Here is a 15,559-nt window from a genome sequence, read left to right on the forward strand (position 1 = left end):
TGGAGGTGTGTAGAGGTGGTGTGGGTTCGAGTTCGAGCTCGGGGCCTCTATTTATAGGCGATCCGAGGGGGTGGCCGTGAACGGGAAATCTCCGGCGAGCGATTACGGCGAGGCAGTGATTGGGCAGTGGGTTTAGGTGGCCAGGCAGCATCAGGGAGGTTCACTGGTGCCGTTCCCCCGCTAAACTTGGTCAGTCTTGGCGTAATAGCGTCGGTCCTCGACGGGGCGGCCGTACGGGCACGGCGGCGGCAGAGAGCGCGCTCCGCGCCTAGTAGTTCACGACGAGGGTGTCAGCGCGCACGGGGGAGTGGATGGCCACGCGGCGGCCTCCGGTGGCTTGGGCGGCGCTGGGCGGTGCCGTCCACGCTGCGCCTCTCTCTGGCAGTCGCAAAGCCGCCACTGCCGTCGCTCACGGGGCGGCGCACCTCCTCCTGCTCGTCGCCGACGCCCGCAAGCCTCCAGGAGATCGTGCGGCGCAGGGATAAGGAGGAGGGGACAGGGAGCAAGGCGCCACTGCGGCACTGGCGAGATTGACGTCGGGTTCTGAAGAAAACGACAGTAGTTCTGAAACTGTTTGACTGAATTTTCTGAACATGATAGCAACAGTGTCCAGTAGGTGTTCGACGAAATGATTTGGCATGAAGAAAAAAATTTCTGGAGCTGGGACTTGGTGAGGTGACCTCTCAATGCACCCAGAGGCTGCCTGTATTTTCTCAGATTTTTAGGAGGAGATTTCAATTGAATTTCATCAAATTTGGCAAAAGAGGTCCAAACTTGCAGCAATAATAATTTGAAATATTTGAACTGGAGACCAGTGGATCTTCATGGATCCTGGTTGAGGGCTCAAAGGACTAGCTAGGGGAATTGGTTTGGAGGCAAAATTCAAAGTAGAAAAGGTAGCTCCTTTGTAAATCTCCAAGAGCTAGAATAGAAGGCAGAAATAATTTTTGATAAGAAATAAATGGAAAAGAAATTATGGGGAGGTTCAACTTGCTGGATTTGAAGTATATCATGATCCAAAGATGGGGGAAGGCTTATGGGAGGGGATTTCCACTCATGTCATGGCATGAGGGATATTTGAAAAGGGGAGAAGACAACTCCAAATGCCATAGGGCTATTGAAAAGATTTTTCAAAAGAAATTTTCCCAAGTGAAAAGCATTTGGTTTTGAGTCCAAATAAGAAGGGAAAACCTCCAAGACCAAAAACCAAGTCTTGGGTGAATCAAAACAAAATACTTGTCATAAAAGAAAATTTTTGAGGGGGGGGGGAGTTCTTTAGAAGAAAATTTAAATACCCTCCTCAAATCAAAATAAAAGTTTGAAAAAAAATCCAATTAAAAAAAATTTGGGTGTCACAGGCCGTGGACCCAGTTGTCAGCCTCTCAACGTATAGTACTCTTCCGATGGAAGTCGTTCGTTGACCACATTGACCACGCCGCACCGAGAGCACCAAGGCGGTGGACGACGGCGAGGCCTAGGAAGGGAATGACGCGGACCTGGCCGGGGAAGACGCGGCAGTGGATGCCCACACAGAGGGGAGTACGAGGGTTCACTGGTTCGGCTGCGGTGTGAGGCAGCCGTCGCTGCAGGGCCTGGCCAGCTGTGTGAGTAGTAGGGGGCGATGAGGCCTCCGCGACAGCACAACCGGCCACAGGAGACAAGAGCACGCGGTGGTTTGGACGGCTGGACCAAGAAAATCAGAGGTTGAAGAAGCAGGATGACCATTGGATGTTCACAATCCAACGGTCACTGGTGATAGAATCATTTGTCGACTAAGTTGACAAAGCCCTCCATCCGCATCAACTTAGTAGGCCCACAAGTCAGCCTCCCACTATGGTGGGTCCCAGCTAGCAGGGGGAGTATTCATTTTTTGTGCGTAATAAGGAGGCACTTCCTTGCGTGCGAAGATATAGCTCGTGGGTCCGAGCTGTCAGCGGGAGTATTCATTCTTTTTGGCGTAATAAGGAGGTACTTGCTTGCGTGCGGCCATGGACCATGTGGGTCCCAATTGTCAGCCTCTCCATGTACGTCCCTCTTCTGATGTTGTCGTTTGTTGACAACATTGACCACGCCGTGCCGAGAACACCAGCGTGATGGACGACGGCGAGACCCAGGAAGGGAATGACCTGGAGGCGGCGAAGCCACAATAGTGGAGGGATGTGGGTGAGTAGAGGGATGGCCTGACCAGCGGTGGGAGTAGTAGGGGGTGGTGAGGCCTGCGCGGCAGCACAGCCGGCCATGGGAGGCGGGAGCAAGCGGTCCCGCCGGCGCTGGATTTGGCGGCTGGAGCAAGAAGATCAGAGATTGAAGAAACACGATGGCCGTTGGATTGACATCCAATTGTTACGTCTGCTAGAATCCTTTGTTGTCGTATACAATAAGTAAAAAAAATCTTGCATACACGTCAACTTAATAGGCCCACAAGTCAGACCATTCCCTAATTTTTTAATAATTTATATTTAGCTCATTGCAACTTCTTATGCAATTTATTGCAGTCCATTTTTTTGTTGGCCAGGGCCAGGGTTAAAAATGTAAACAAAATTTCGCATATTTCTGTGGGTTCCAAACTATTTTTAATACCGAAATGTCGAGCTAGATTTAAAGTAATTTGAATATATATTTGAATTAGGTTAAAGCCCAGTGAAATTGGAATCTGAAAATGTGAAAAAAATTCAGAAATTATAAAGTAATTGCCAATTTGTCATCTGTTTTTTATATTTACAACCCATTTCATATTACTTTCAAGATTTGCAGGCGTCTTGAAAGAGTTGCAGCCCATTAGGGCGTAGAAAAATAAGTAGGCCTGGATTGGGTATTCTTCAGAAAAAATAAACTGGGCTCATTTTCACAAACAAAAAATAGCTGGGCTGGTCATGTGGTGAACATAAAATATAAGCCTGGGCTAGATGGGCCACAGCCTAGTTGAAACCTGCTCCGTCTCAACAATAACAAAAAAATACTGCTCGAGTAGCTACGGCCCAGGTGTCAGCCGATCTTGTGATGTTCTCTTATCTATTGACTATATACGCTGACAATGTCGTGGGTCCCAGATGTCAGGAAATCACTAGCAGGAAGCATTTTCTTTTTCCATACGCTGACAATGGAGTATATATATATAACAAAAAATGAGGAACTTCCTTGCGTCCGGCCATGGACATGGTGGGCCCCTACTGTCATCCTCTCCACGTACAATCCTCTGCCGATTCCTCTTGTTTGTTGACCATGTTGACAATGCGATAGGGAGCGCCATGGCGAGCACACCAAAGCACGCGGAGGACGGCAGCGAGGCCTCAGAGGTCGGTGTTAATGATTTAGGAGACGGTGGGGTGGCGATGCGTGCGCTGAGGCGCAACCAGCGGTGGGAGGCGGAAGCAGGCGGCCCCGCCGATGCTAGTTTGGTTTTGGCGGCTGGAGGAAGACAGAACTAAAGAAACACGACAGACTATAAAAGCAGCAGGAGTACTTAACAACCTTAACTGAAACCAGCAAGGGCACTTAACAACCATAGCTGAAAGCAGTATGAGTACTTATATAGGTTCAACCGTACAAATCACGCCTCGAACAGTGCTACTTTGCCTACAGTTAAGCAAAGGGTGAGGCCGCCAAGCCCCAGGACAAGGCCTAGGCGCCACCCAGTGCATCCACAACCTTCTAAAACCGGGTTCATCTCGCAATGTGGTCAATAAATAGGATATTCGCTTTAGAGCCATGGAAAAGCAGGAACATAATCTTCTGTCCTATTCTCCAAGATGGACGGGCCTTCATTATTTGAGACCACCCATGAATAAGTATCTTTTCACCTCCAAGGGGAATGGAGTAGGTCGACATAAACATCATGTCGTGATCAAGCGCAAGTCTGACCCGACCATGGTCAGGCATCTGTATAGGAACAATAGACCCGGGTAGTTCCTGTTTCAAGAACATCACAGCTGTAAAACTGTGCATAAGCAAGAGTTTATGAACAACATATATAACAGAAAACAGCTCGTACCATAAGTTTCTCTACACAGTTGGACCTTTTCAACGAGTGCAGCAGTGGCACACATGTCCCACATGGCCTTCCACCATTGAAACGCCCCACAAGGACCTCAAGGCGATCAATAAAGTGTAGGAACTTGTGGATGTCGTCCAAGTCAGCTTCAGTGCCATGAGTAACAGCCGAGTTCTTATAGAATAACAAACGAGTAGCCTGCTTAACTCTGAAAAAACCTACACATGCTACCAATTATAAAAAAATATTAGTTAGAAGTAGCATCTTCGTGAGAGATTCGTTGCTACTTCTAAAGTTAAATTATGATTAGTTAGACATAATAGGTGGATTAAGAAGTAATCGAGGCTAGAAGCAAGAACCAGATACAAAACTAACATGGATGAACAATTGGAACGACGTCGGGGTGGAAGATCGCAGTGAAGATGAGACCAGGTTCTGCTATTTCCATCAACATTCGTGCGCCAACTTTCAGTCCGTAACACTTGAGAAAGTTTATCCAAGTTCGGCCATAAAAAAAGCAGCGATCTTCTTGGTTCATGAACCCAACTCAAAAGTTATATCCATGGCTTGTCTTCACTATGACCATTAAACTGGTGTATTTACTTATGGAAAGGCCGAGCATCTTGAGTACATGTGTTCTGGCAGAGCAAGGAATGCACTGCAGGAAAAATAATGTGAGAACACAATGTATTCCCTATATCCAAATCTAGAAATAATTTCCTCCTTCACGTCAGTGTTGACCATGGTACTAGTACCTTTTATCCAAATATAGCAATCCAAATTTCCAAATTAGTCGACAGCATGTTCAAAAAACCCCACCCTCCCGGATAGAAAAGAGGATTCTAGGAACATACTGTGCGCGTTTTAAAATCCTGTGTTAGGATGAGAAGGAACAAGTGTGGCGTCCCGCCGAGGGCGCAGAAACCTGTAGGGTCCTCGCACTTTGGGCACTGCAAATGAAACACACTAGATTCAGTAGGAAGAAAAATGCATCAACGGCGGCGGCTGCCATCCTAGGAGTACCCGCGACCAAGGGACTTGGATTTATCGGGGATGGATGAAGAATTCGTACCAGGTTCTCCATGAGAAAACCCTATGCAATCGCCGAGCGGGGGTTTTCTCTGAACAAGCAGACGAGGGAGAAGGGGATTCAGGCCCAGTGAAATATTGCCGCTTCGTCCGTCCAGCTTACTGCTAAAGCTGGAAAGGTGGGGGTTTTTGTGATTTGATGGCTCATTGGGCATTACTGCGGCGCTACGACCGGGGTGTGTCTACCGTGCAGTTGTGCACTCTAATTTGGTGCATATGGCACGTGGACCCCTTTGCCGGATGCCCCACATATTAGTGAAAGGAAGTAGAAAGACAGGAGTAACTAGTTACACATAAATATATTTTTGACAGAGAGATACTCCCTCTGTAAAGAAATACAAAGATCTTTTATACCACAACTTTATACATAAGAAAAATCAAGGGGAATATATATAACATATATATTTATAAAAAACAGAGTTTTTTTAACACGATATAGATGAGTTGGTGATGATGGTGTGCCTGCCATCCTGCAATATAGGCCGTCCGATTTATATCTGACGGATAGGAAGGAAACTATGGCAATTTTGCAAAAAGGTACCCACACACCTCTCCACATTTGCAAATAAGAACTTCCCTCGTTCATCCTTTTCTCTCACAACATAAAATACTCATACAAATGCATCTTGATGTTACGTGCAACGCACGGGCATTATGGGGGTTCATCTGAGAAATACTGAGACAGGCTCACGGTTCTGGACTTTGGGCCATAGGCCGGTGGGCCTGCATATTTGGGGGCCCATGTGTTCTACCTCAACGCTTTTCATATTGCAAGCGGTCGGTACGGCGCTGGTTTTAGATGCTGTCACAAGGCGAATACACAAAATTGAATAAAGCACGGCAGCTGTTGGAATGAAATCAAACGACAGTTCCTAACAAGCAATCAGAGTTGCAATTCTATCAACGATACTGTTGTACTACATATACACACAAGACACTTGTTTCACCATGCCAGAGTATTACATCAAAATCTCTCGAAGGATAGATCAGTTCGGCAGTTGCGTGCTGCTACTGAAGAATTTCAAAGTTGATTTGGACCATCTCTCCTTGCCGAGAAAGTTCGATTTTGACATCATCTCCTACCGCAAGATATTATTTAGATTTGAACCTTGACCTTCCTTTAGCATCAATCATCATGCGACCATCCTTTGTACTTACAGTATATTGAGCAGGTTCATTCACACCAAGGCTGCGCATGGTAAGAGAAACTTGGCCACGGTCGCCCGGATTGTTGAACGACTCCCTCGTTGCTTTAGGAATTCTCTGTTTGCAAACAAGAAGATGATACGTCTTCGTCGTATCTATAATTTTTTATTGTTCCATGCCAATATTCTACAACTTTCATATACTTTTGGCAACTTTTTATACTATTTTTGGGACTAACATATTGATCCAGTGCCCAGTGCCAGTTCCTGTTTGTTGCATGTCTTTTGTTTCGAAGAAAATCCATATCAAACGGAGTCCAAACGGGATAAAAACTGACGGAGATTTTTTTTGAAATATATGCGAATTATGGGAAGTGGAATCAACGCGAGACGATGCCTGAGGGGACCATGAGGCAGGGGCGCGCCCTAGGGGGGCAGGCGCACCCCTGACCCTCATGGACACCCCGTGAGGCGGTTGTTGCCCTTCTTTCACCGCAAGAAAGCTAATATCTGGATAAAAATCGTGTTCAAATTTCAATCCAATCGGAGTTACGGATCTCCGGGAATATAAGAAACGGTGAAAGGCCAGATCAGGGAACACAGAAACAGAAAGAGACAGAGAGACAGATCCAATCTCGGAGGGGCTCTCGCCCCTCCCACGCCATGGAGACCATGGACCAGAGGGGAAACCCTTCTCCCATCTAGGGAGAAGGTCAAGGAAGAAGAAGAAGGAGGGGGGCTCTCTCCCCCTCGCTTCCGGTGGCACCGGAGTGCCGCCGGGGCAAACATCGTCACCGCAATCTACACCAACAACTTCACCGCCGCCATCACTAACTCTTTCCCCCTCTATGCAGCGGTGTAACCCCTCTTTTACCCGCTGTAATCTCTACTTAAACATGGTGCTCAACGCTATATATTATTTCGCAATGATGTATGGCTATCCTATGATGTTTGAGTAGATCCGTTTCATCCTATGGGTTAATTGATGATCGTGATTGGTTTGAGTTGCATGTTTTATTATTGGTGCTGTCCTATGGTGCTCTCCGTGTCGCGCAAGCATGAGGGATCCCTGCTGTAGGTTTTGCAATATGTTCGTGGTTTTCTTATTGTCTGCGTTGCGTGAGTGACTGAAACACAAACACGGATAAGTGGGTCATGGTGTACGGGAATAAAGAGGACTTGATACTTTAATGCTATGGTTGGATTTTACCTTAATGATCTTTAGTAGTTGTTGATGCTTGCTAGAGTTCCAATCATAAGTGCATATGATCCAAGAAGAGAAAGTATGTTATCTTATGCCTCTCCCTCAAATAAAATTGCAATAATGATTACCGGTCTAGTTATCGATTGCCTAGGGACAAATAACTTTCTCGTGACAAAAAGCTCTCGACTAAAACTAATTTAGTTGTGTCTTTCTCTAAACAGCCCCTAATTTTTATTTACGTGCTCTTTATATTTTTGGAAACCTATCCAAAACACCTACAAAGTACTTCTAGTTTCATACTTGTTCTAGGTAAAGCGAACATTAAGTGTGCGTAGAGTTGTATCGGTGGTCGATAGAACTTGAGGGAATATTTGTTCTACCTTTAGCTCCTCGTTGGGTTTGACACTCTTACTTATCGAAAGAGGCTACAGTTGATCCCCTATACTTGTGGGTTATCAAGACCTTTTTCTGGCGCCGTTGCCGGAGAGAAATAGCGTGGGGTGAATATTCTCGTGTGTGCTTGTTTGCTTTATCACTAAGTAGTTTTTATTTTCTGTTCTAAGTTGTTCTCTATCTTTAGTTATGGATATGGAACACGAAATACCAAAAAAAATTAGGTTTACTTGCTACTCATGGAGATGGGGAACCTCCTAAAACCCTCAATGCTCATTATGTGAAAGATATTATGTACTACTTTGATAATCCTGAGAAAACCCCATTCAATTATGTTATGGGAGACACGTTGGATCAACGTGAATACTTTAGGGATTATCGCTTGACTCAAAAAGGGAAAGTATTATGCGATCAAATTCATATGTTGCATTGGTATGCTCGGCAACTATGCTTGAGATATGATTATACTTGTTGCTCTGGGATGAAGGCTCCACACCTTCCCTTTTCATGCAAATTTAATGATGATAAAACCTTGGCTTCTTATGCTAATGGTATATATGATTACTATGACGTGGAACAAATAGAAGAATTTGTTGCTTTTATGGGTGCTTATGAAATTGAATCTTTGTTTAAAGAGTGTGAAAATCTTGATGATGCTGTTTACAGACCTGAAAATTTAGCTATACTTAAATATTGCTATGAGAATTATGAATACAATGCCGATATTGATGTTTTTATTGAGAAAGTCTCCGCTGTCCAAGACGAGACTAATATTTTGCAGGAATCTATGAAAGAAGAAATTGATGAAACTGTGAGCTCATTGGATGAAAAAGATGAGGAGGAGAGCGAAGAACAAAAGAAGGAAGAGAAGATTAGCTACCCGTGCCCACCTTCTAATGAGAGTAACTCTTCAACTCGTACATTGTTTAAATTCCCTTCGAATCTACCGAAGGATGAATGCTATGATGATTGTTATGATCCCGTTGATTCTTTTGATATATCCCTTTTGGACGAACTTGATGCTTGCTATTCTTGTGGCCAAGATGCCAATATGAATTATGCTTATGGAGATGAACTTGCTATAGTTCCTTATGTTAAACATGAAATTGTTGCTATTGCACCCACGCATGATAGTCCTATTATCTTTTTGAATTCTCCCGACTACACTATATCGGAGAAGTTTGCCCTTATTAAGGATTATATTGATGGGTTGCGTTTTACTACTACACATGGTGATTTTGATAGATATAATATGCATGTGCTTGCTGCTCCTACTTGCAATTATTATGAGAGAGGAACTACATCTCCGCCTCTCCATGTTTCCAATAAGATAAAATTGCAAGAAACTGTTTATACTATGCATTAGCCGTTACTATGTGTGCATGAATTATTCTTTTATGACATGCCGATGCATAGGAAGAGAGTTAGACTTCGTTGTTGCATGATATATTTCACTTTGTGCTCACTACTAAATCACAAATCATTGCTAATTAAAATTGGCTTTGATATACCTTGGGATCCGGGTGGATTCGTTACCTGAGCACTTTATGCCTAGCTTAATGGCTTTAAAGAAAGAGCTGCCAGGGAGACAACCCGGAAGTTTTAGAGAGTCATTTATTTCTGTTGAGTGCTTTTATATAGTTTGAAAATAAAAATAATGTGCCAAGATTTTCCTTTAGGATGTTTACATTGCTTGTTGGTTTTGTGGTGTAAAACAGAAACTTTGGCTGTAGTGCGCGATTTTACATTTTTTACTGGAACGTCAAATGGATCTGAAACTTTTTGCACTGTCTTTCTATACAAATTTTTTATTTTTCCTAATTTTGGCAGAATGTTTGGAGTACCAGAGGTATGATCAATGTTCAGATTACTACAGACTGTCCTGTTTAAGACAGATTCTGTTTTTGATGCATAGTTTGCTTGTTTTGATGAAACTATCGATTTCTATCAGTGGATTAAGCCATGGAAAAGTTATATTACAGTAGCTACAATGCAAAAACAAAATATGAATTGGTTTGCAACAGTACTGAGAGTAGTGATTTGCTTTATTATACTAACGGATCTTACCGAACTTTCTATTGAGTTTTGTGTGGATGAAGTGTTCGAAGATTGAGGATGTCTCGATGTGAGGAGAAGTAGGAGAGGCAAGAGCTCAAGCTTGGGGATGCCCAAGGAACCACAAGTAAATATTCAAGGAGACTCAAGCGTATAAGCTTGGGGATGCCCCGGAAGGCATCCCATCTTTCTTCAACATGTATCGGTATGTTTTCGGTTTCGTTTCGTTCATGTGATATGTGCAAATCTTGGAGCGTCTTTTGCATTTAGTTTTCACTTTTATTTTATGCACCATGCTGGTATGAGATAGTCCATGGTTGATTTATAGAATTCTCTTTGCACTTCACTTATATCTTTTGAGTATGGCTTTATAGAATGCTTCATGTGCTTCACTTATATCATTTAAAGTTTGGATTGCCTGTTTCTCTACACATAGAAAACCGCCATTTATAGAAAGCTCTTTTGCTTCACTTATATTTGTTAGAGCTTGGGCATATCTTTTGTAGAAAGAATTAAACTCTCTTGCTTCACTTATATCTATTTAGAGAGATGACAGGAATTGGTCATTCACATGGTTAGTCATAAAATCCTACATAAAACTTGTAGATCACTGAATATGATATGTTTGATTCCTTGCAATAGTTTTGCGATATAAAGATGGTGATATTAGAGTCATGCTAGTGGGTAGTTGTGGATTGTAGAAATACTTGTGTTGAAGTTTGTGATTCCCGTAGCATGCACGTATGGTGAACCGTTATGTAACGAAGTTGGAGCATGAGGTATTTATTGATTGTCTTCCTTATGAGTGGTGGTCGGGGACGAGCGATGGTCTTTTCCTACCAATCTATCCCCCTAGGAGCATGCATGTAGTACTTTGTTTCGATGACTAATAGATTTTTGCAATAAGTATGTGAGTTCTTTATGACTAATGTTGAGTCCATGGACTATACACACTCTCACCTTTCCATCATTGCTAGCCTCTTCGGTACCGTGCATTGCCCTTTCTCACCTCGAGAGTTGATGCAAACTTCGCCGGTGCATCCAAACCCGGTGATACGATACGCTCTATCACACATAAGCCTCCTTATATCTTCCTCAAAACAGCCACCATACCTACCTATTATGGCATTTCCATAGCCATTCCGAGATATATTGCCATGCAACTTCCATCATCATCATATACATGACTTGAGCATTTATTGTGATATTGCTTTGCATGATCGTAAGATAGCTAGCATGATGTTTTCACGGCTTGTCCTTTTTTTGATGTCATTGCTATGCTAGATCATTGCACATCCCGGTACACCACCGGAGGCATTCATATAAAGTCATATCTTTGTTGAGTTGTAAGTAAATAAATGTGTGATGATCATCATTATTAGAACATTGTCCCATGTGAGGTTATCAAAATAGAAGTGGCCAAAGAAGCCCCAAAAAAAGAAAGAGAGGCCAAAGAAGCCTAAAAAAATAAAAAAATGAGAAAAAATGAGAGAAAAGGGAGAAGGGACAATGTTACTATCCTTTTACCACACTTGTGCTTCAGAGTAGCACCATGTTCTTCATATAGAGAGTCTCTTGAGTTATCACTTTCATATACTAGTGGGAATTTTCATTATAGAACTTGGCTTGTATATTCCAACAATGGGCTTCCTCAAATGTCCTAGGTCTTCATGAGCAAGCAAATTGGATGCACACCCACTTAGTTTTAGTTTGAGCTTTCATACACTTATAGCTCTAGTGCATCTGTTGCATGGCAATCCCTACTCCTCGCATTGACATCAATTGATGGGCATCTCCATAGCCCGTTGATTAGCCGCGTCGATGTGAGACTTTCTTCCTTTTTGTCTTCTCCACACAACCTCCACCATCATATTCTATTCCACCTATAGTGCTATGTCCATGGCTCACGCTCATGTATTGCGTGAAAGTTGAAAAGGTTTGAGAACATCAAAAGTATGAAACAATTGCTTGGCTTGTCATCGGGCTTCTGCATGATTTGAATATTTTGTGTGGTGAGGATGGAGCATAGCCACACCATATGATTTTATAGGGATAACTTTCTTTGGCCAGGTTATTTTGTAGCGACCCGACCTCAGACGGTCAAGTCTCTGTGCTTAAGTGTCATCCCTGGATCGGTATGCTGACCCCCACAGTACTCGAGGATTTAAAACAGAGGTAAATCACATGTATAAAGTAACGTAAATACTATTACCTCAATCCAAATAGCGGAAGTAACAACAAGATTGTGGATCCCCTTCAACACCAACGGCAAAGTTGAGTGTAGAAATTGTAACCGTAGCGTATCACTTACTCGTCGTAAGATTCTTGCAACATGAGACGTTGCAGCCACAAAGGGTCAGTACATTGAATGTACTGGCAAATTCACACCATAGGATAATGATGAATAATAGCTATCACTACATGCATATTTGGCTGGTGGAAAAGCTCTATGGTTATACTGTTTTTGCGAAAAGCCAATTTTTCCCTACCGCAAAGGAATATATTTTATTTAACTACAAAGTTTGGTGAAAACATTGAGAAGGTTCCTCCAACTCAATCCCAAATTAACATCAATAACCCAACAAATTATTTAAGTAATGTGATGAGATCAACATGATAATTCAAGAACCAGATACTTAAGATGTCCATAACCAGGGACACGGCTAACCATGATTAGTTTGTACACTCTGCAGAGGTTTGCGCACTTTTCCCCACAAGACTCGAATACATCCATGGTCGGAGATTCGAGACACAGTCTTTCCGAAGCATTAACTCTCTACTCTGGGTAGACAGTACCACCTACAACCCACTACATCTGCTAGTCTACCTCTTCAAGAGCTCACGCAACTTACTCAACTATGCCAGAGCCCATAATGGCTTGTGGCTGCACACGGAAGTTTCTGGCATGAATAATCTTATGATCCCTTTGAGCCTGGGTGGCATTCCATAGGGTGATCACACGGGTCCTCCGGGATCCCCTTGGGCAAGCACTGGGTTCTCCAGGTGCCCGGGCAAACCACTGGGTACTCCAGGGTGCCCCACCCAATCCACCCTGATGTGTATTAAAGTTGCCACCTTAAGTTAACCATTAATGATAACTCTCACATCTTTCATGAATACACTCAACCAATCCACGTCTACGAGCATAGCATAGCAGTATAAGCATAACGTAGTAGCTCCCAGGGGTTGAATGCAAGACAATAGGTTCCTACCTCATCAACTACTTCCCAATACCCACATGTTATCAATCCTACTCATGCAATGTTTGAGGGTTGAAACTAATGCATAAAAACTGGGTATGAAAGGGATATGATCAAAGTGTGAACTTGCCTTGTACAGTTAGTGAAGATGATTCACACTCATAACTCCTGATAGTTCTATTCGTCACACTCCGTTCAATCTATCAAGAGCAAGCAATAGTAACCACACATAAGCAATCACTCAAAAGATCAGAAAGGTCGAAGAAGACAATTCGGAAAGCTTCAAAACCAAGCAAATCACTCTTGCAACATAAAACAATTTCTAACAGTTCCAAAATTATGTGAATTTGGCCTTATCAGAAGGATTAGGTCAAGAGCTTCAATTTGCAAAAAGAATCAACTAAATCGGAGTTGTAACACTCATGTTATGAACAAAAGAAGTTTCTAATTCAAATCTGATCTAATTCAAATTTTAAAATTTCAAAAACATGTTTAAGTTGTTTTACTGGATAGAGGAGCTCATGACAAAGAAGTGGGCATTGGTTTCATCGAATTTGGATACACGGTGTGAAAGTTATGATCGTTTGAAACAGAGGGACTAATCTATAAAAAAACACTACAGATAGGTCCCTCGCAGAAATCTAAAATAAAAGAAAAAGACTAAATAGAGAACGTTCCTTACCGATCGCTAACGAACGAAAGCTGTTTGCTAAAGAAGATAAATTAGTGAACGTTTACTAATTATTCTAACTAAAGAAACAAAACCAATCGGTTTTAAAAGAAAAGCCGAACCGAAAATAAGCCGAAAGAAACCGGCGGTTCGCGGCGGTTACCGGCGGTTTTCGCGGTTCGTCAACGGCGGCGGAGTCCGGTGGCGACGGGGCGAACGGCGGCAGCTCCTGGCGCGGCTGCGGGCGGCGGAGATGGCGGCGAGGCTCAAGCGGCGGCGGCGGATGTACGGGGCGACGGCGGCGGTGGCTGCAGCGCGGAGCGGCGTCAGCGGTGGGAGGCGGCGGTTGTGGCAGCGGCGAAGTGTGGCGACAGCGCGATGCGGCGTGGGGCGCGGCTGCGAGAAGCGAGGAGGAGGGGAGGGCGGCGGCTTTATAGAAGGGGAGGGCGGCTCCGAGTTAGCGTGGGGAAGGGGCAGAGGCGGAGGCCGGAGGCAGCACGGCCTCCCATGGCGGCGCGGCGGCGTGCCCGAGCGGGACTCCCGCTCGGGGAGGAGAGGGGCGGCGCTCTGGGCTGGGCCGCGGTCGGGCCTTAGGCCGGCCCAGTCGACGGCGGGGAAAGAAAGTTTTTTTAAACACAGTCAATAAAATAATAAAACAAAAGAAACATAAAATATTATATAGACATATAATATATCAAAATTTTCAGAAAAATATTTTCTACAAAGTGAACATTATTCTAGAGTCAAATAAAGTCCAAAAAAATTCAAATAAATCAAAGAGTGCTACTGGTGCAATAAAACCTAGTAAAAATCATTTTAAAAAATACCAAAATGATTTCAAATTTATTTATCTCCAATTTTCTGAGGGAATCATTTTACCCTATTTTCCTTATATTTTATTTTTGGAGAAAAATAATTTGAATAAAACCCAAATAACTCCGAATTGAAAATAACTTCAAGGGGACTTTGAATTTAATTCTTTTAAAACTTCCAACTCATATTTCATATGTTTTGAACAAGTCATTTGATCTTCTCTCATGAAAATCATTGAGTTGCTTAAAGTTTCTGAATTTGAAATATTTTCAAATAAAATTCAAATATTTTCAAATACCCTTTTCATTTAATTAAATGGAAGAAGTCATGTCATCTTCTCTCTAGGGTTTTATATTTGAAAAAGAATTTGAATTCATGGAGATCAGAAAAGCAAAGTGAAAGTTTTGGGAAAGTCATTTTATTCCCTCTCATTTAACTTTCAAAAGTTTCAAATTCACTCACTTTTAGTCAATCAATCACACAACAATCAAACAATCAATCAAATCTATCTATTTCATATAAGATTCCAAAATTTAGAATTTTGGGATGTTACGAACCTACCACCCTTAAAATGAATCTCGTCCTCGAGATTCAGAGAGGCTAGCAAGAAGTAGGTTAGGGTTTGGGGTCCTCTCAAAATCCATTGATCATCACAGGGGGTCTGGGGTGCTACCACCCTTAGAAGCATGGTTACGGTTCCATTAAAACTCATATACTCCATCCTTATTGTTGACGGTGTCGATCTTCTCAGATCTTCAGGATAATTCCTTCTCTGGGCTCTTCCGGTAGTGGCATAACCTTTACCGCAATTCTTCTGTCCTTTCATCTTGATAAGGTTCTTCTGTGAGTGGGTCTTCTGAGCTGCCGGGTCTGGCGCCAATACTAAGCAACTAACGATATCTCATGGTTGTCATCAATTTATGGTTTCTCCTGCAGGAAATGGGTCTGGGTTGAACCTCAGCGTATATCCTACGGTTGGCAACAACTGCCTTGTACAAG

This window comes from Aegilops tauschii, chromosome 6, assembly GCF_002575655.3.
Source record: "Aegilops tauschii subsp. strangulata cultivar AL8/78 chromosome 6, Aet v6.0, whole genome shotgun sequence".
NCBI classification, from domain to species: Eukaryota; Viridiplantae; Streptophyta; class Magnoliopsida; order Poales; family Poaceae; genus Aegilops; species Aegilops tauschii.